This window comes from Fukomys damarensis, unplaced genomic scaffold (assembly GCF_012274545.1).
Source record: "Fukomys damarensis isolate Sample0158 unplaced genomic scaffold, DMR_v1.0_HiC HiC_scaffold_7, whole genome shotgun sequence".
In the NCBI taxonomy this organism is placed as follows: Eukaryota; Metazoa; Chordata; class Mammalia; order Rodentia; family Bathyergidae; genus Fukomys; species Fukomys damarensis.
Genome location: NW_022900919.1, coordinates 19,090,915 through 19,108,120, shown reverse-complemented (window position 1 = coordinate 19,108,120; position 17,206 = coordinate 19,090,915). Strand labels below are relative to the sequence as shown.

Genomic DNA, 17,206 nt, shown 5'->3' with positions numbered 1-17,206 from the left:
CTGAAAAAGTTTTTTTTTTTTTTTTTTTTGATACCAGGGATCAAACTCAGGTCCTTGTGCTTGTGAGGCAGGCAGGGGAACCACTGAGCTAAATCCTCGGCATAAAAAAGTATTTTTAAAAAACTAGTGTACATTCTTATTAATCCATAACTCCTGCATCAAGAGCCCCTGATCACCACCAATTGCTGCCTGTATCATTAAGCAGGAAGTTCTCTGCCGTTCCCAGCAGACCAACCGGAATCTATTTCTCTCTCATGCATTAAAAAAGTAAGTATTTCAGGACATGTTCTAGCTGTCTAATACTTCATAACACACTGCCCCCAAATTCAGTAGCTTCAAGAAAACTAACCATTTATCTTGTTCACACATCTTCTGTTTGGGGTCAGCTTGTTAAGAATGGTCTCTGTCTATCTGTTCCATGTGGCACCAGCTCAACTGGGGTCATCTACTGAACTTTTTATTTCAATTAGTTTTCATGTGTGAAATGGATTTGATTCTTTTAAAATTCTATAATCTATATAGCATTGGGAATACTAAACAATGGCTGTGTGTCTTTTCTCAGCTCTCTATTGTGACATCGTGTCAGAAGCTTGGAATCAGTCATGGCAGGATTATTTACAATAATCCTGAATGGTGAATGCTACAGATTGAGGGTTGGTTTATTGTTTTATTGATTACCTCGACTTAAGAGAGTAATGGAACTGGGTGTAGTGGTGCACACCAGTAATCCCAGCACTTTGGTAAACTGAGGCTGGAGGATTGCAAGTTTGAGGCCAGTGTGGACATATTAACAACTCAGCAAGACCCTGTTTCAAAATAAAAAATAAAATAGAGCTGGGGATGTAGCTCAGTGTGAATCCCCAGTACTTTAAAAAGAAAAGAGGGATGTTAATAATTTATAGCCTGATATTATGAAGAGCATGAAAAAAATCAAGGAAATATTCTTCCAGTGCTTGAAAATTATCGTCTGACTCAGCTAGGAAATAGCTTACATTATTGCCCAATGCATAAAGTTCCAACATGTCTTTATAGTTTCATCTTCTCTTCCTCCTTAGCTTAGAAGTGTCAACACACATTCATGTCAGAACTATGGTGAATTCAAGCTATAGGTGGGCTACGGATATGAGATTGTGGTAGCAATCAACACATATATTTTGTGAGAATCAGTTGCATGTATGAAATTTAAAATAAAGAATATTGTATATTTTATTATTTGTAAATGGTATGCTGCAATTCCTTTCTGTTGGTAAGAAGTATGTGTGTGCAGGAACTGTTTTCTTCCATGTCACTGGGTGAACCCTGAAACCCATCTTCTCTCCTCTCAGTCACCACAGGGCAAACTCAGAGTCACTGATGTCCAGCAGAAACTCTCAGTGTACCAGCTGGATCCCGGGCTCCTTTGCACCCAGTTGTTTTTTGGTTTTGTTTATTTTTTAAGCAGGGTCTTACTATGCAATCCAGGCTGGCCTTGAACTCAGTATGTAGCCCAGGCTGGCCTCCAATTCACAATGATCCTCCTGCCTCAGCCTCCCAAGTGCTGGGATTACAGGTGTGTGCCACCCTACATGGCTAGTTCAGTGATTTTTTTAAAAAGGATACTTTATTTAATATTACTTAGTTTTTTTTATTATTAGGATGATCATTCAGACTCATGTTTTCCAATGACTCCCATCTATAGAACTTTAGAGGCCAGGGACTAGTTAATTGACTTACTAATGATGATTTATCTGTTCATTCCACAAGCATGCAGGCTCAGCCTGTCAGTATGTACAGCAGGTCAGTGGACAACACCCCCTTGTCCAGCTGCCTCCTGTCTCCTCCCAAGACAGGTTGGGTTGAGAGCTGAGGTTCTCTATTGTTCTTAATTTCCTTTGTTGTGTTTTCATTTTGTGAATATTGCAAGTGGCTTTACTCAAGTGTGAATAACAATAATAATAGCTATTATTATTATTATTATTATTATGGGTGTCCTCTAGTCCTGATCAATTTGGTCAGAACAACATTCCACCAAAAAGGAAACATGTATTTTAATCAGCACTGTTGGATGACCAGTAAGCTGCTGAGTCCCTGTCTGAGTCTGCTCAGGTGTCATAATAAAATACCATGAACTGGATGGGTTAAACAGCAGAAATTTATTTCTTACAGGTCTGGGGCTGGGAATCTGAGATCAAGGTGGCAGCCAATTCCGTTCCTTGATGGAGGCCGTCCTCTTGACTTACAAATGTTTGCTATTTCTCTTGGCCTCACATACAAAGTGTGATTGAAAAAATATGAGGTGTGTTTAAATTTTTAAAAAATTGTTACAGTGGGCTGGGGATTTAGCTCAGTAGTTCTGCCACCTGCCTCACAAGCGCAAGGTCCGGTGTTCGATCCCCGGAAACCCCCCTGCAAAAATTGTTACAGTAAAAGACACATTGCCGTTAATCCCCCTCAAAATACTCCTCTTCGCTTCCAACACATTTATTCTATCATCTTGCCACTGTCTGAAACAGTTCTGGGAGTCCTCTTTTGTGAGTGTCTTTAATTGTGCTCCTGTAGCTGCCTCCGTGTCCTGAATTGGTTCAAAACATTTACCTTTTATGATCATTTTGACTATGGAGAAGAGCCCAAAGTTGCACAGTGCCAGATCCAGTTAACAGGGTGAATGAGGAAGAACGTTCTCATTGTCATATTTGTACAAACCTGTCTTTCTGTTGAATGGCAGCAACATGCATCATAATTTTGATCATACCGTAGGCAGCAGTCCTCTGGTGGTTATAAGAACACTGATCCTATCAGATCAGAGCTGTACCCATGTCTTCAGTTAGCCTTAATGATATCCTTACTCCAAGTACAGCCGCACTGCAGATTAGAACTTCAATACATGCATTTAGAAGCCACAAAATTAAATCTGTTGTAGACTCTCTGATTTAGCTGACAGACCCCATCTCCCACCCCTCAGTTCCCTCCCTCACTCTCTTGCTCCATTTTTGTTCCAACAAAGACACCCAGAGAAGAGTAAAGTCGAGGCATTGATGACTTGTACCTTTGGAAGCTTTACCTTACATTGTATAGAGCATATTAAGATACCCTCATTTCACATTAAAAATGAATTTGCTATGAGATAGATAACTTGAAATTATTTGGGGGACATTTCTCTTCTTACTATGAAAACATGTTTAAATTTTGTTACAACCACAGAGGTATATGCTCACCCATGTTTATAGTGGCACAGTTTGTAGTAGCTAAAACTTGGAAACAGCCCAGTTGCCCATCAACCGGAGACTGGATAAAGAAGACATGGTTTTTTTATAACGTGGCATACTAGTCAGCCATAAAGAATGAGAAAGGGACATTTATAGCTAAGTGGATGCACATTGAGACCATACTCTTACGTGAAATAAATAGGACATGTATAAATACCGAATAGTTTCTCTGGTATGATAAGTGTAAATAAGTTTCAAACTGTATAATTGATAATATGGAATAGAAAGAAAAGGGCTAAAGGAGTAGGGGAAGTGGGAGGGGTAGGGGAAAGGAAAGAAAGGGAAAAAAAAGTTTGAGAAAAGGAAAAAATGGAAACAAAGGCTTTGTAAATAGGGAAGAGTGGAGGGGGTGAAGAGAGGGCAGGGGAATGGGGAAAAAATAAGAACCGAGATACATCATGGGAAGGTACAAGATCTCAATAATAAATGTGGTTGTGGAAGGAATTGGCAAGTGACACACACACATAGAGATGAACTGAATGGAATTTAGTTTATTTTTCCCGGCAAAGGTCGATCCCATTCCAAAGGCAGTGCCAGTGATCCACCTCCTGTCGGGTTGCAGTTTCCTCTTTTATAGGTTTTACAGCTATGATGTTATTCGGGTGGTTACATTTTATTTTCTCAGTTCATATTGCCCATGCACAAATTACAGTAACAAGACAGTTAACTTTAACCCAGACATAACAGTTCTTTGCAGTTGGGCAATTTACCTTAAGATTCCTCTAGCTATTTATTCTAGTGCACAGGAAGGGGGTGCTCAAGGTCAGGGATGAGGCCAGATGTCTCACCTTCATGGTCAGTGCCTCCAGCATCTGTTAATTTTGAACTAAACAAAGCATATTGCTGTCAGAGACAGCAGAAGTCATTTTACATTTTCCTAACATTTTGTAAGTTTTTAGATTATTTACAAAAGTTTTCTCTGTCAGTGTAACTGTATTGTATGCCTAAAATGTGCCAATAAACTCAATGAAAAAAAATTTGTTACAACGTTTTTTCATATGTAGGAAAAGGCACAAAGAATAATGTGATAAAACCTGTAAGACTCCCCACACAGTTTAGGAAATAAAATGTCACTGATGGTTTTACAACCACCCCGGGGACCTTCTGTGACATCACCTCCTGACACTGCAGAGATAAGTATCATCCTGAGAATGGAGGACATTGCTTCTGCTATATATAGTCCTCGAACAGACCTAAAATGTTTGCATTTTTCAGCCCCCCCAAATGATCTATTAAAATAATGCCCATAATTTTGCATTATTTGGTCACAAATTACTTAGGTTATAGTTGATTAGTCATCATCACTCATTTAAAGTATTATTATTATTATTAATTATTATGTATTTTAGTACTGGGATGGAACCTAGGAGTGCTCGACCACTGAGCTACATCCCCAGGCCTTTCTGTTTTTCAATTTGAGGCGGGGTCCCACTAAGTTGTCCTGGCTGAGCTTGGACTTGTGATCCTCCTGCTTCAGCCTCTGAGGACGCTGGGATTGCAGGCATGTGCCCCCTTGCCCAGTTTAAATTCTTGAAGAATGAGAATGATCTAGCATATAAAATATTAAATCTCTGAATATAGGTAATAGAGTTGAAATAGTTGTGTTTTATGGACACTTAAAACATCAATTTAGATATTTCAGTTTTCATTTCATCCTTTGAGGCCAATAATTTTCCCCCTCAGGTTTTATAAGTGCTTCTGGGGATATGAAAACCTCATAGTGGGTGCCTAAGGGGGACAACAGACCCCATGCAAGTGCACATTAGAGCAGCAAGGATATCAGCAGCCAAAGCGAAGGTGACAGCTTGGGCCAGGCCCCTGGCCTGAGCATCTGACACCTGCTCACTCTGCAGCCTGGTGGGTGTGTGCCCTGGGAGGGGAAAGGGGGCAGCGCGGGACGGACCGTAGAAGACGCTGGGGTGCTGCCTGCCCTCCCCTGAGCCCCATTTGCACATATGGCTCCGGTTCCAGTTCCGGTTCCGAGTCCTTTCTCAAACCCCACAGGACCCAGCTGTTGTGATTACCCCTGTTTTACCAGAGGGGAAACTGGCCCGGCGAGGCTCAGTGGCTTGCTCCAGGTCACACGGTTGAAAGTGACAGATTCTGTGAGACCAAACACTGCTTGTGCTTTTCAGGACTCTGTATTAGTGTCTGTCCCCAAATCGGTCGCTTTGCAGCCCGGCTAAATTCTCTGCTCCGGGTCCCTCCCTGGAGAGTAGGGGTCTGGCAGCGGGGAGGGGCTATGTGTGCAGATCCTCCCGCAGCCCGGCCACGCCCCTGCCCGCCCCTCCCCGTTCCCTTCCTGTCCCCTTCCTCGACCCCTCCAGCGCAGATGCGATAGTCTCGGCTGGCTGCCTCTCCTCCCGCAGGTCTCCGCTTATCTGGGGCCATCAGAATCGCTCCTGCCTTTGGAGCCCCAGCTCAAGGTCACCTCCAGCGGGTTCCAGCCTTACTTACTGCACAGGTGCCTTCAACCGGCCTGAAAAATCGGGGGTGGGGCTTAGAGAGCCAGGCCTTACTGGGGCCCTCACCCCCTCCCCCAGCCGCGGGAAGCAGAACCGGCCAAGCTGGGAGGTGTGAAGGGCAGCAGATTTTAGGGCAAAAAAACAGGATTTGGCCGAACCTCAGGGATTGAGTGCTATTACTTTGACCATCACTGCTTCTTTTGCGGGCTCACTTTCCCCAACTGGATAGGATGTGGACCAGATGGCCACTAAAATCCTTCTCTTTTAGGATTGTGTGACTAAATCTCTTCCTCCACCAAAGTTTGAGACGGGTATACATAGAAAATGTTACATATTAAATACCATTTTTCCTTTTATATAGTAAATATAATTTTTCTTTTATTAGAAAAATTTGTATTTAATATAATTTATCTACAAGTATGTTTAAATATATAATGTATAACTTTTGCTTTAATTAGAAATATTGGCAAACCCCTCTCTGCCATGTCAGGGACAGACCCACTGACTGCTCAGACAAGAGGGAAAGAGCAGAGGAAGGATCCAAGTTCTAGGGGAAAGAGGAGAAGAGTAGGGTGCGGGAAGGGAACCCCAAGTCTTCAGACTGGTGCACTACTGGGTCCCAGCTCTACTCCAGGGTGGTTACATCAGCGTTTCCAGGAGTGGCGCTGGATGTTGGGGTTTTTGGAGACTCCTCCCTGAGTCTGACGTCCACAGAGGGTCAAGATTCTCACCCTTCTAGTGTCCCTGGGTCCTCCAAAGGCTGGGTGCTGGTCTGACCTATGGAGTTTCTGGATCACAGGCCTGGGGCAGGGCCTCTGTTGATCTCCTGGGGCTGCTTTAAAGTCACCACAAACTTTGTGGCTGCCACAGCACAAGTCTATCATTTTAGAGCAACCTCTGCAGAACGGCTGTAAATAAGTCCTGCTAGGCTACCTTTGAGGGTTTGGCAACACTGGGCTCCTTTCAAGGACCCAGGGGCTGACAACCTGTTTGCTTGCCTATCATTCTTAGCAAAAATCCTGACTATCAGACTGGAGTAGCTTAGGTCCCACCCTTTCCTTAAACCACTGCCATGGCCTGGGGAGCACTGGCTGGCCTAGGCTGGCCGACATGTCCCAGCTCTGACCCCACTGACCCAGATGGGCAGCTTGTCAGGCCGGTAGAGCAGAAACTCTTGGGCTTTCAGACTCTTTGGGACTAAGAACCAGATTATTTGACTCAATCTTGAATTCAAAGCATTGGATGTAAGTCATCAAACAATGCAGACCTCATCCCAGCTAGAACAGAGACATTAAACCAATGTATCAGTTAGCTATTGCTGTGCAACAAACCACCTAAAACTCAGTGACAAAAAAGTGACTGTTTTACGTGCCCACCATGGTGAGCCTTGGCAGTTTGGACTGGATGATTCTCCAGGACATATTCATGTGTCTGCCGTCCACACATGGTGCTTTTCGAGCTGGATGCTCTACAGGGCCTTCCCTTTGGCAGTTGGTGTCGACTGTGGCCTGGGCCAGGGCCTCTCAAAGATGAGCCTGGGCTTCTTCGTCTGCCCAGTGTTCCCTAGAGGGCAAGCTCTCACAGCACATGTGATATTCAAGCTTGTGATTATGTCATCTTGCTGATGTGCCTTTAGCCCAAGAAAATTACATGACCAGGCCCAGAGCCATGATGACAAAATGTGTCACAAGGCATGATCAATCAGAGACATACAGGTAACAATCTGTAGGGACTATCCAGCATCTACCTTGCCCTGTCTGTTCCCAAAGCACTCTACCTCTCCTTTGGAGAAACTTGTAGCGTGCAAGAGGAGGTCCCAGCTTCCTAGTAGGAAAGCAAGGGGTCCCATGGCTCCTGGACTTACAGCAGGGGTGTATGGGACACAGCCCAGGCCACTCAGTGAATTTCTCACATCCTGGATGTTTCCACCATGATCTGGCTTCCAGGAGAGACTTCCCTCTGTCCTTCAGTGCACAGGAGGGCCTGTTCACAGCCCTGCAATGAGGATGGCTTTGGCTCAGTGAATGTCACCAGTAAGAGGCACCTGAAACTGGAGTTCTGCCTGGGCTTAGCAGAGTCCTTGCTGTGGGATAGGTGGGGACAGTACACATTGGGCTGTTTATGCATGCACAGCTTGGGTGGGGGCAGAGGCCAGTTATGGGGTAGCTAGTTGTGGGGCACCCTGAAGACCCTGGAAAGACTAGACCCTCAGGGCTGCTCAGTCCTGTTGAGTCTAGAGTGGGATGACAAATTTTCAGGTCCCTTTGCTCATAAGGTTGCAAAGATGCTTCACTGGTGGCAGGGAGTAGCATCCAACTGTCATGCTAGGGTGACTGTATTCCCACTAGCCCAGGGCAGTCCTGTTTGCTGTCTTGGGAAAATTATTAGTATTGCCCCCTCCCGATCCTGCCTGGATGAGACAAGTGAGGGGTCACCCTGGGTAAAGCCCATGTGTGTTCCCAGAGCACAGGAAGGTGACACTGAGTACCACCCAGTCTGGAACAGGAGCTCTGGTCTTGTGCTGCTGTTGCCACACTAGGAGCATTGGATGTGTCCCTTTTTCTCTGTGGCAGCAGTGGCTAAATCAAGGAGTTGACTTGAACTGAATCAAGGAGTTGATCAGACCCTCCTAGCTGGGGAGAAAATGTGAGCTATCATCTGCACAGGTTCTGTCCCAGCCTAGGGTGGCGAGGACACTGCCTCTTCTCTGGCATCTTTGATGGGAAGTCCCCTAGGGATCACCATGTTCTGCCAGTTCTCCCACCCACACCTCTCTGTGCCACAGCCCGCCTGTATCTGAATCTCAGTTTCAGGGCTCTCCGCCAGCAGGCTGACAACCCTTCTCCACCCCTGATGCCTTGCTCTGTGGGGACCTTTCTTTAGCCTGCACTTCCTAGTTGTGTGACATTTGGCCAAAATCCATTAATCACCTGTGACTGTTTTCCCAGCTATCACAAAGGACAATGATGCCAGTCTTGCAGGATTAGGGATGCTGTACGTGAAAGTGCTTGGCTCCTGCAGGAACTCAGGAAGGTGTCACTATGCTTTGAGAACTAGAAGCAGTGACACGTACGCCTGAGGGCTCCAGAAGGCTCCTTTGTAAAACCGACCACTGGAAGGTTCTAGGAGAGCTCTCCCTGGTCAGTTCCATCTTGTGGATGACATGTTTCACCTGTCATCTGACTCATGTGGGATTAAGCAACACGGACACTTCAGTCTTTTAAAATGATCACGGAACTCTGGCGTCTTTCTCCTAGCACGATTGTGTTGTTACACTCAACTTTTTTTCTCTAACGTGTTTCTGTGTGTGTATGTTGTGAGGGGGATTGAACCCAAGGCCTTTGTACTGAGCTACATCCCTACCCCTTTTTATTTTTACTTTGAGACAGTGTCTCACTAAGTCTCTAAGTTGCTCAGGCTGGGCTTGAACTTTCAGTTCTCCTGGTTTAGCCTCCCAAAGTGTCACCATGCCCAGGCTTCTCTAACTTTTGATCCTTTAGTTGTGCTTTTGATTACTTTGCTCTGGTAGGGAGAACATCGACTCTGTGATCTAAAACTTGACTGCCAGCAGCATTGTGTTCTCCAAACCCTGGTGTTCTCTTTTAACAAGGGAAAAATTGTCCCCAGTCTTGAGGGCTCTACAAGGTGTCACGTGAAAAAGATCTGTCCCATGATGGGACTCAGTAAGTATAGGTTTCCTTGCCTTTCATCCTGTTATCTTTCTGAGTGCTAAGAATATAGTTTTCTGGGGAGAAAAGAAAGCAAAAAACAAGTTCATGTTTTCCAGGGTTTTTTTGGGGGGTGTTTTGGTTTTGGTTTTGGTTCTGGGGATTGAACTCTGGACCCTGTGCTTGTGATGCTGGCAGCAGAACCACTAAGCTAAATCCCTGCCCCCCTTCCTCCCTCCCTCCCTCTCTCCCTTCCTTCCCTCCTTCCCTCTGTTCCTTCTTTCTTTCTGGCTTATGGATTGGCCAAAGAATGGAGAAAAGAGGTTTTTACTCACAAATCAACTTCTCCACTGTAGGGGGTGTTGGCAGAAGACTGGAATAATGAGAGAGAGAGAGAGAGGGAGAGAGAGGGAGAGGCTAATAAAAGGGAGGAATGTTCATGTCTTTTCCAGGAACAGGCAGAGGTCTTCCAGGCACTCCTGTGCCCGTTCCTTTCCCTCCGTTCCTGGCGCAGTTTCCAGTCATGGCAGCTGGTGGTGTCTGCAGCGGTTTTAGCAACTCCCCTCCTTGCTCTGTGGCTCCACAGCTTTTTGGCCCACACAAGGCAGAGACATCTAGTGGGACGGCACAGGTAGAGGAAAGCTGTTCACCTCGTGGCAGAGAAAGTTATTTTCTAGCTTCTCCTGCTGCATAACAAATGATCCCCAAACCCAGCTGTGTAAAGCAGTCGCGCAGAGGCTGCAAGCTCAATGCAGCTGCAGTCAGAGGTCTGCTGGGGCTGTCACCACGTGAAGGCCAGACCAGGCTGGTGTGCCAGGTGACCCCACAACGGGAGCTCTTCTGGGACGGTCACAGACGTTCCCCGCAGCAAGCATCTCACAGCACCAGGCAAAAGCTGCACGGCTGCATATGTCCTCCTCTCAGAAATCACAGGCCATCATCCCAGCCATGCTTTATTTGGGACACAGCCCGGGCTCAGGTAGAGGGGACACAGACCCCACCTCTCCTTGGAAGGAACAGCTATTGTTGACCAGCTTATGGAATGGGAAATCACTGTGGAATACAATCTGTCACATCAACCAATTCTTTCATTTATTTATTTAGCTAGCTTTTTGGTACAGGGGATCGAACTTGGGACCTTGCACTTGCGAAGCAGGCGGCAGAACTAAATCCACGGCCCCCTCCTAATTCTTTTTTTTTTTTTTTGTAAACTGGGGCTTTTAGCAGTCAGGATTCTTGCTCATGAGCTACAGAACCTGACTCATGTTCACTGTAAGCTAAGTCGACTTACTGGAAGACTCCCTCCGCTCATCCACGCCTGCAGTACAAGGGATTGAACCCATGGCCTTTGCACTGAGCTACCTATCTAGCCCTTTTTAAAAACTTATTTTTTCATTTTTAGATATAGTCTCACAAAGTTGTTAAGTTACCCAGGTTGCACTTTAATTTATGATCCTCTTGCTTTATCTTGCTGGCATTACGGGCAAGCTTTACCACGATGGGCTCGGAAAGCCTTCAGTACATGGAACTCAGGGAGGCTGGAAGGCCAGGATTGGAGAATGGGCCAGAGCCAAGAAAGACTAGTCAGCAGGAACCCACATGAAGGAGAAACTCCTGCTCAGAGTCTGGGCCGCCACTGCTGGGTTAAATACCGTCCCCAAGTTCCCAACTTCCTTAGATACCAATGGGAGGGAAGAGGGAATCAATTGGTTGAGCCATGTGCTGTCTCTTGATTGGACCATTGTGAACAGGGGGTGGAGCCAAGGAGACCTCTTGCTTCCCTAGTGGGTAGCTCAGTTGTCCTACAAACTGCCCAGTAGTGGGGCGGGGGTGTCCAATTTAGGAGGCTGGGAGGTGGGCAGGTCCAAGCCATAGACACCCCACTTGCGATAGTCAGTGTCCCCACTGCTAAGAGGAAGGAATAAAGCTGAAGAGGAAGCTCAGAGAAGCAGGAGATTATCTTAAAACCTGAAAGGACTGGCGCTTACCGAAAGATTGACTCAACATGGTTGGTTCTAGGATGGATTTTGGGTTCAGTACCAGGAAGGACTATTTTTAAAATGTTTATTGTATGTTTTCGTATTTGACTAGGCAATACAGTCATTGAAAATACGTGAAAGGGAACACAAGTTCCGCCTCCTACTTCTGTTCACCTACTCCTCACTGTACTTGATACTATCCCTCCCCCCCACCTAAGAATTGAACCCAGGGCCTCATGCATGCTACACAAGTGTTCCCAAGCCCATTTTTATTTTGAGGCAAGTTGTCACTAAATTTCCCAGGCTGTCCTTAAACTTGCCTTCCTCCTGCCTCAGCCTCCTGAGTAGCTGGGATTACAGGCATGTGCCACTATGCCCAGCTTGATGTTCCTACAGATTTTTTTTTTTTTCCTGTAAGAGGTTTTTTTGGTACCAGGGATTGAACTCGGGACCTTCGGCTTGTGAGGCAGGTGGTGGCACCACTCAGCTAAATCCCCATCCCAAGCGTTTTATTTATTTATTTATGTTTTTTTTGAGACTCAAACAGAGTTTCACTATGTAGTTGAGACTGATCTGGGACTCACTATGTAGCCCAGGCTGGTCTCGGACTCACAGCGATCCTCCTTCCTCAGTCTCTGGAGTGCTGGGATTACAGGAGTGCTCCACCATGCCCAGCTTTTTTTAAATTTTAATGAGATTTATTATTTCATTTTTTAAAATAATAGTAAAAGAATACATGACATAAAGTTTACTATTTTAATCATTTTATGTGAAGTGGCGCCAAGTACATGCACATAGTTGTTCAACCGTCAGCACTGCCCACCTCCAAGACTTTCTTACCTTACAACACTGAGACTACACATCCAACATGACTCCCTACTTCCTCCCCACCAGTCCTTGGCAACCAGCATTACACTTCCTGCCTCCATGAATATGATTACTTTAGGCGCTTCGTACAATGGAATCATACAGTATTTGTCCTCTGTAGCCAACTCACTTCACTGAGCACAAGGTCTCCGAGGTTCGTCCTTGTGTTGTATTTCAGGATTTCCTTCATTTTTAAGGAATCATATTCCACTACATCTGTGTACCACACTTTGGTTACCCATTCGTTTTGTTCACCCAGAGGTCAATGGATATTTGGGTTGCTTCTATCCTTTGTCTACTGTGAATATGCAACACTTGTAAAATTAATAAACCCCAACACACTAATTTTATTTTCCCCAGTTGCTCCAATGACACTTTTTATAGCATCTTGTTTTGATCTAGGAGTGCATCAAGAATCAAGCCAAGGGCCAGGGATTTAGCTCAGTGGCACGGTGCCTACAAGTGCAAGGTCCTGAGTTCAGTCCCCGGTACTGGAAAAAAAAAAATCAAGCAATGAACTGGGTATGGTGGTGCACACCTGTAATCCCAGCACTTAGGAGGCTGAGGCAGGAGGGTCACTGGTAGTTGGAAGCCAGCGTGGGCTACATAGTGAGTTTAGGGCCAGCCTAAACTACAAAGAGAGACCCTACCTCAAAAAAACCACACACCCCCAAAAAGAATCAAGCCAAGCATTCCACGTACTTGTCATGTCTTTGCAGATGCCCCTATTTTCCTAGGAGTCCAGACTGGTTACTTTGGAGATGTTACTTTAACTGGAGTTGGTCTGCCTCGCCCCTTCTGTGTGGTTCAATCTAGAGTATGGCAGGAAGAGCACAGGAGAGGTGCTGGGTCTTTCTGGACACAGTGAGTACAATTTCCTACTGCTGGGACCCTGGATCCCACCAGCTTTCCTGGAGGAGAGAGCTTCGCAGAGCCTCTGCCTGCTCCCAGAGCCACCCACATTGGAGACTCCCATGGATGTGGGCAGGTGACACACTTGCTTTGAGGGACTGCAAGGGAAAAGAGATGGCCAGAGTCTTCCCAGTTCTGCTGCCCGCCCCCTCGTCACACATGAGGAAGAGTGGCTGCTTCATGGACTCCCTATTACCAGGCTTTATTAAAAGCAACCCATGCAGCTGGGTGTAGTAATGTACTCTCATAATCCCAGTACTGGGAAGGCTGAAGCAGGAGGATCACCAAATTTGAGCCCAGCCTGGGAAAGTTAATGATTTAGCAAAATCTTGTCTCAAAACAGAAAAATTAAAAAAGGGTGGGAATAGAGCTCAGGAAAAAGAGTCCAATTCCTATGCATGTGTGTGTGTGGGGGGAGGAGACAAAACAAAACGAGATAAAATAAAGCATGCAAACACCAGAATCATCTCAGATACTACTGCCACCCTTATTGTATGGATGGGGAAAGAGACATCCAGAGTTTAGCAAGTTGCCCGAGGTCGTCCAGCAGGAAGTAATTGGCCTGGGACTTCCACCAGAGCCCTATTGAACCTCTGGATCAAGGTGTTCATCACCATGCAATGTGGCCTCCTTTGAGGGCCACAGCAAACCAGGAAGCTGTGCAGAGCTGTCCAGGAGGGGGCCAGTTGCAGGAAGAGGAAGAAAGACCAGTGAGGCTGTGTGTTCCAATCACCCGTGGAACTGGGATTAGCGCCAAGAGCTCCTGCCTGTAGCCCAATGGTTCCACTGCCTGCCTCACAAGTGCAAGGTCCTGAGTTCAATTCCTGGTTTTTTTAAAAAAAAGAGCTCCTGATTCCCGGCCCATTGTTCTGGCCACATGTTCAGGCTCTGATGTGACAGACATCAGGCAGAAGGTGTCATGAGTCGGCTGCTGGTCTGTCTCAGGAGAAGGCCAGGGGAGAGTGGCAGTAGAGACCCATGCTGCATCACACACACACACACACACACACACACGCGCACACACACACACAGCCACCTCCAGCAGGGAGACTTGCTTTAGTCAGAACCCCCACTGAGCACCCTGATCATGTCCTTCCTCCCATGGCCACCGTGACTGCTACGCCCAGCCTCTCCCTGGCTGTGGCAAGACTCATCCTGTCTAGTCATTCCTGCTCATCAAGGATTCTGAATTTTAGGAGGAAGTTTCTGGTTCCTAAGGTAAACCCTGGCTGGGCCTGATGGGCTCAAGCACTGGATTTCTTAAACTTTGGTCTCAAAGATCAACCCAGAATTTCCACTTGTCTAGTACTAAGCCCAGTACTATCCAGGGTGGGGGGCCAACCTCTTACCCACCCTGCAAATCCTAGATGAAAATTTACCTCTTCCCCGAAGCCCACCCCAATCACACCGGGGTTCAACAAGCTTCCCTCGATTCCACAGGAAAAGGCTTGTTTTGTATAACTACCTTGGCTTCCTCTTCTGAAATACCCACCGTGCAGGGGAAGGGTGTCTTTTTGTACAGCTACCTACTCCTAATACAAGCTGTGCATGCTTTAATTAGCAGGAGACATTTGAAAAAAGAATTAATGAGCAACTACCTGAAGCTAGGTTCTTTTCCAGGCTCTTGCTCTTGAGGGCTGTTGTAGGGAGACAGATCCTGGACAGGTAAACAAGGAAGGCAAGGCCAGGGCAATAGCACTGGGAAGGAAGAGGGATGAGAGCTGTGGAGACTGAGGCAAGAGAATATAGAAGAAAGGCCTAGAGTCATCCCCCAGCCCTGCGTCCCCCAGCTGCGGCCCCCTGCACTCCAGCGGTACTCACTTGGGCCTTGCCTGAGGTGTGGCCTGCTGGGCTGGCCCGATGCTCTTCCAAGGAGCTTGACATCCCTGCTTTCTGTCCTCAAGGAGGCCACCTGGCCTCCAGATCAGGTCTCGGGGACTCTGCCATCACAGCCTCCCTTCCCTATAACTGTCCTGTGACGCTATGGGACCAGGGGCCCATGGAGTTACATGCAGCAGCCTCCCCTGCTCTTTTTTCCCTGCCCTCCATGGACTCCCACTGCCATTCTTCAGATGTCTGTCCCCAACAGAGAAGGCACACATCTGAATTAAAACCTCCTTCTGGGCCTGGCTAGAGGGGACAGGCATTAGATATGGTGGAAAGATGACATCCTTTGAAATCAGACAGCCCAGGGTTTGAATATCTAGCAAGTTTCTGGGATCGGCTGAGGAGTCCATTTTTTCTTCTGAAGGCTATAGCTACAATCTCCATCCTGTGTTTAGTTTCGAAACAAAGAATACAATGAAAGGATCTGTCCACAGCAAGCACCTTATGAATGGCTACTGCTGGTAATGTTGGTAATGCTCCTGTGGCATCTGATGCCGTTTTAAAACAGAATGTTTCTCTGCCAAGGGGGTAGGACTCCATGGCGCCCCATACCAGCACAGTGGAGCCACCCAGTCTGGGTGCTCTGTCTCAGCTGTTATATGTGGTATTAGTGACTTTTACAAATCTGGAATTCAACTGGCAAAGATGTTTTAAAGCCCAGAACTGTTGAGGGCTCCTGGGAGAGGCCCCTTTCACTTACTTATCATGGATGTGTGCTTTGTTGGGTAAAATCTTTCCGGGGGAATCCATCCATATGGGAATAGAAGAAAGTAGATAAAGCACCCAGGACCATCCCATTGGTCCTGCTTCCTCTAGCTGCACGCCCCCTGCACCCCAAAACAATCCTGCCTTTACAAATTCATGGAAACACAGGCAAAGACTTGTGTTTGCATGTTATGACAGCTTTAATTATGATACTAAACAAATAAAAAACCATTGCATTGTCTACCACTAAGGTCTTGGCTAAATAAGGCATGGTACTATCCTGCTGTTAAAAATGTTTTTGTACAAAAGTAATATGGGGTGTGGGAGCCCGACCATGGCCCTCTAGGCATTTGACATTTGAAAGGAAACTTCTTCCTCTACAATCCTGTCTTTGCATAAGATAAAAACAATTGCTTGGTGTTTTCTGTTGTTGTGTGCCTTTAAAAGCCTCCTGTTGATGTGAACCTATAAAAGGAGCTATTTCTGTGAAATAAATCAGACTTCTCTTGGTCTCCACTCAGGCTTGAGTGTTCTTTCCTTTCTTAATCCTCACTCCCGAACTCAGACACTCAGGCATGTTGGGATGGCTGGGCCTCCACAATGGGGGGCCGGGGTTTTAAATCAGTGGCACCGGTGCCTGCCTCACAAGCACAAGGTTGTGAGTTCAATTCCTGATACAAAAAAAAGAGAAAAGTAATATGGGGAGATTTTATAAAATATTGATTGAAGCAGGCTATGAATCAGTATTATAGATCAAAGCCCTCAGCCACAGTTCTCCAGCCCCTAACAAGCTGAAAGACTAGACAGACCCAGAAATATCAGTGTTCCCTCTGGATAAAAACCTTCGGTTGGTTTTTACTTTCTTCTTTGTGCATTTCTGTATTTTCCAAAGTCTCTACAAGAAAAGTTAGAAAATGAAGTGAGTTTTGACAAAATACAGAGTAGGCATAGATTTAACTTAAATTGATGGTTCATGTGAAGGCCACATATTAACCTAAAGATAATTTCCAATGATAGTTCAATGAACATGTGTTAAACTCTGAAATTGTCCTTACAATCCTTTATAGTTTTTTTCTTAGTATCCTTTTTATTTTGGAATAGTTTTAGATTTCCACAAAAAGTGCTAGGCTGGCACAGAGAGTTCCAGCACGCCTTTTAATTGGCGTCATTTGTCCCACCTAAGAAATGGACTTGAGCAGTCACTGTGAAGAAGCTCCCGACTCCTCTCTCCATGTCCTGTATGAATTTGATACTCTGAAAAAGAAAGGAACGATGGTCATGACTTATGCCTGGGAATTTCTTCATTCAGATCTCGGTGGGAGCCCATACATGCCCTCAGACGCCTCCTAACCCCTTTCTCCGTTCTCCAGAACCCAAGGGGAAGGGGCAAGGTGTCCCCGAGATCCCCAGGAGCTGGGGCCCCGATGCCCGCTGGCCGCTGCCTTTCCGGCCGGCTCGCGCTGCCCGGTCCCTGTGGG

The 17,206-nt window shown here is 46.2% G+C and overlaps 1 protein-coding gene across 1 annotated transcript in view; it reads left to right on the top strand.

The window, feature by feature from the left end:
• Rhcg (Rh family C glycoprotein) overlaps positions 1-17,206 on the top strand; it is a 47,285-nt gene that overhangs the window by 12,080 nt on the left and 17,999 nt on the right. The window lies entirely within an intron of this gene.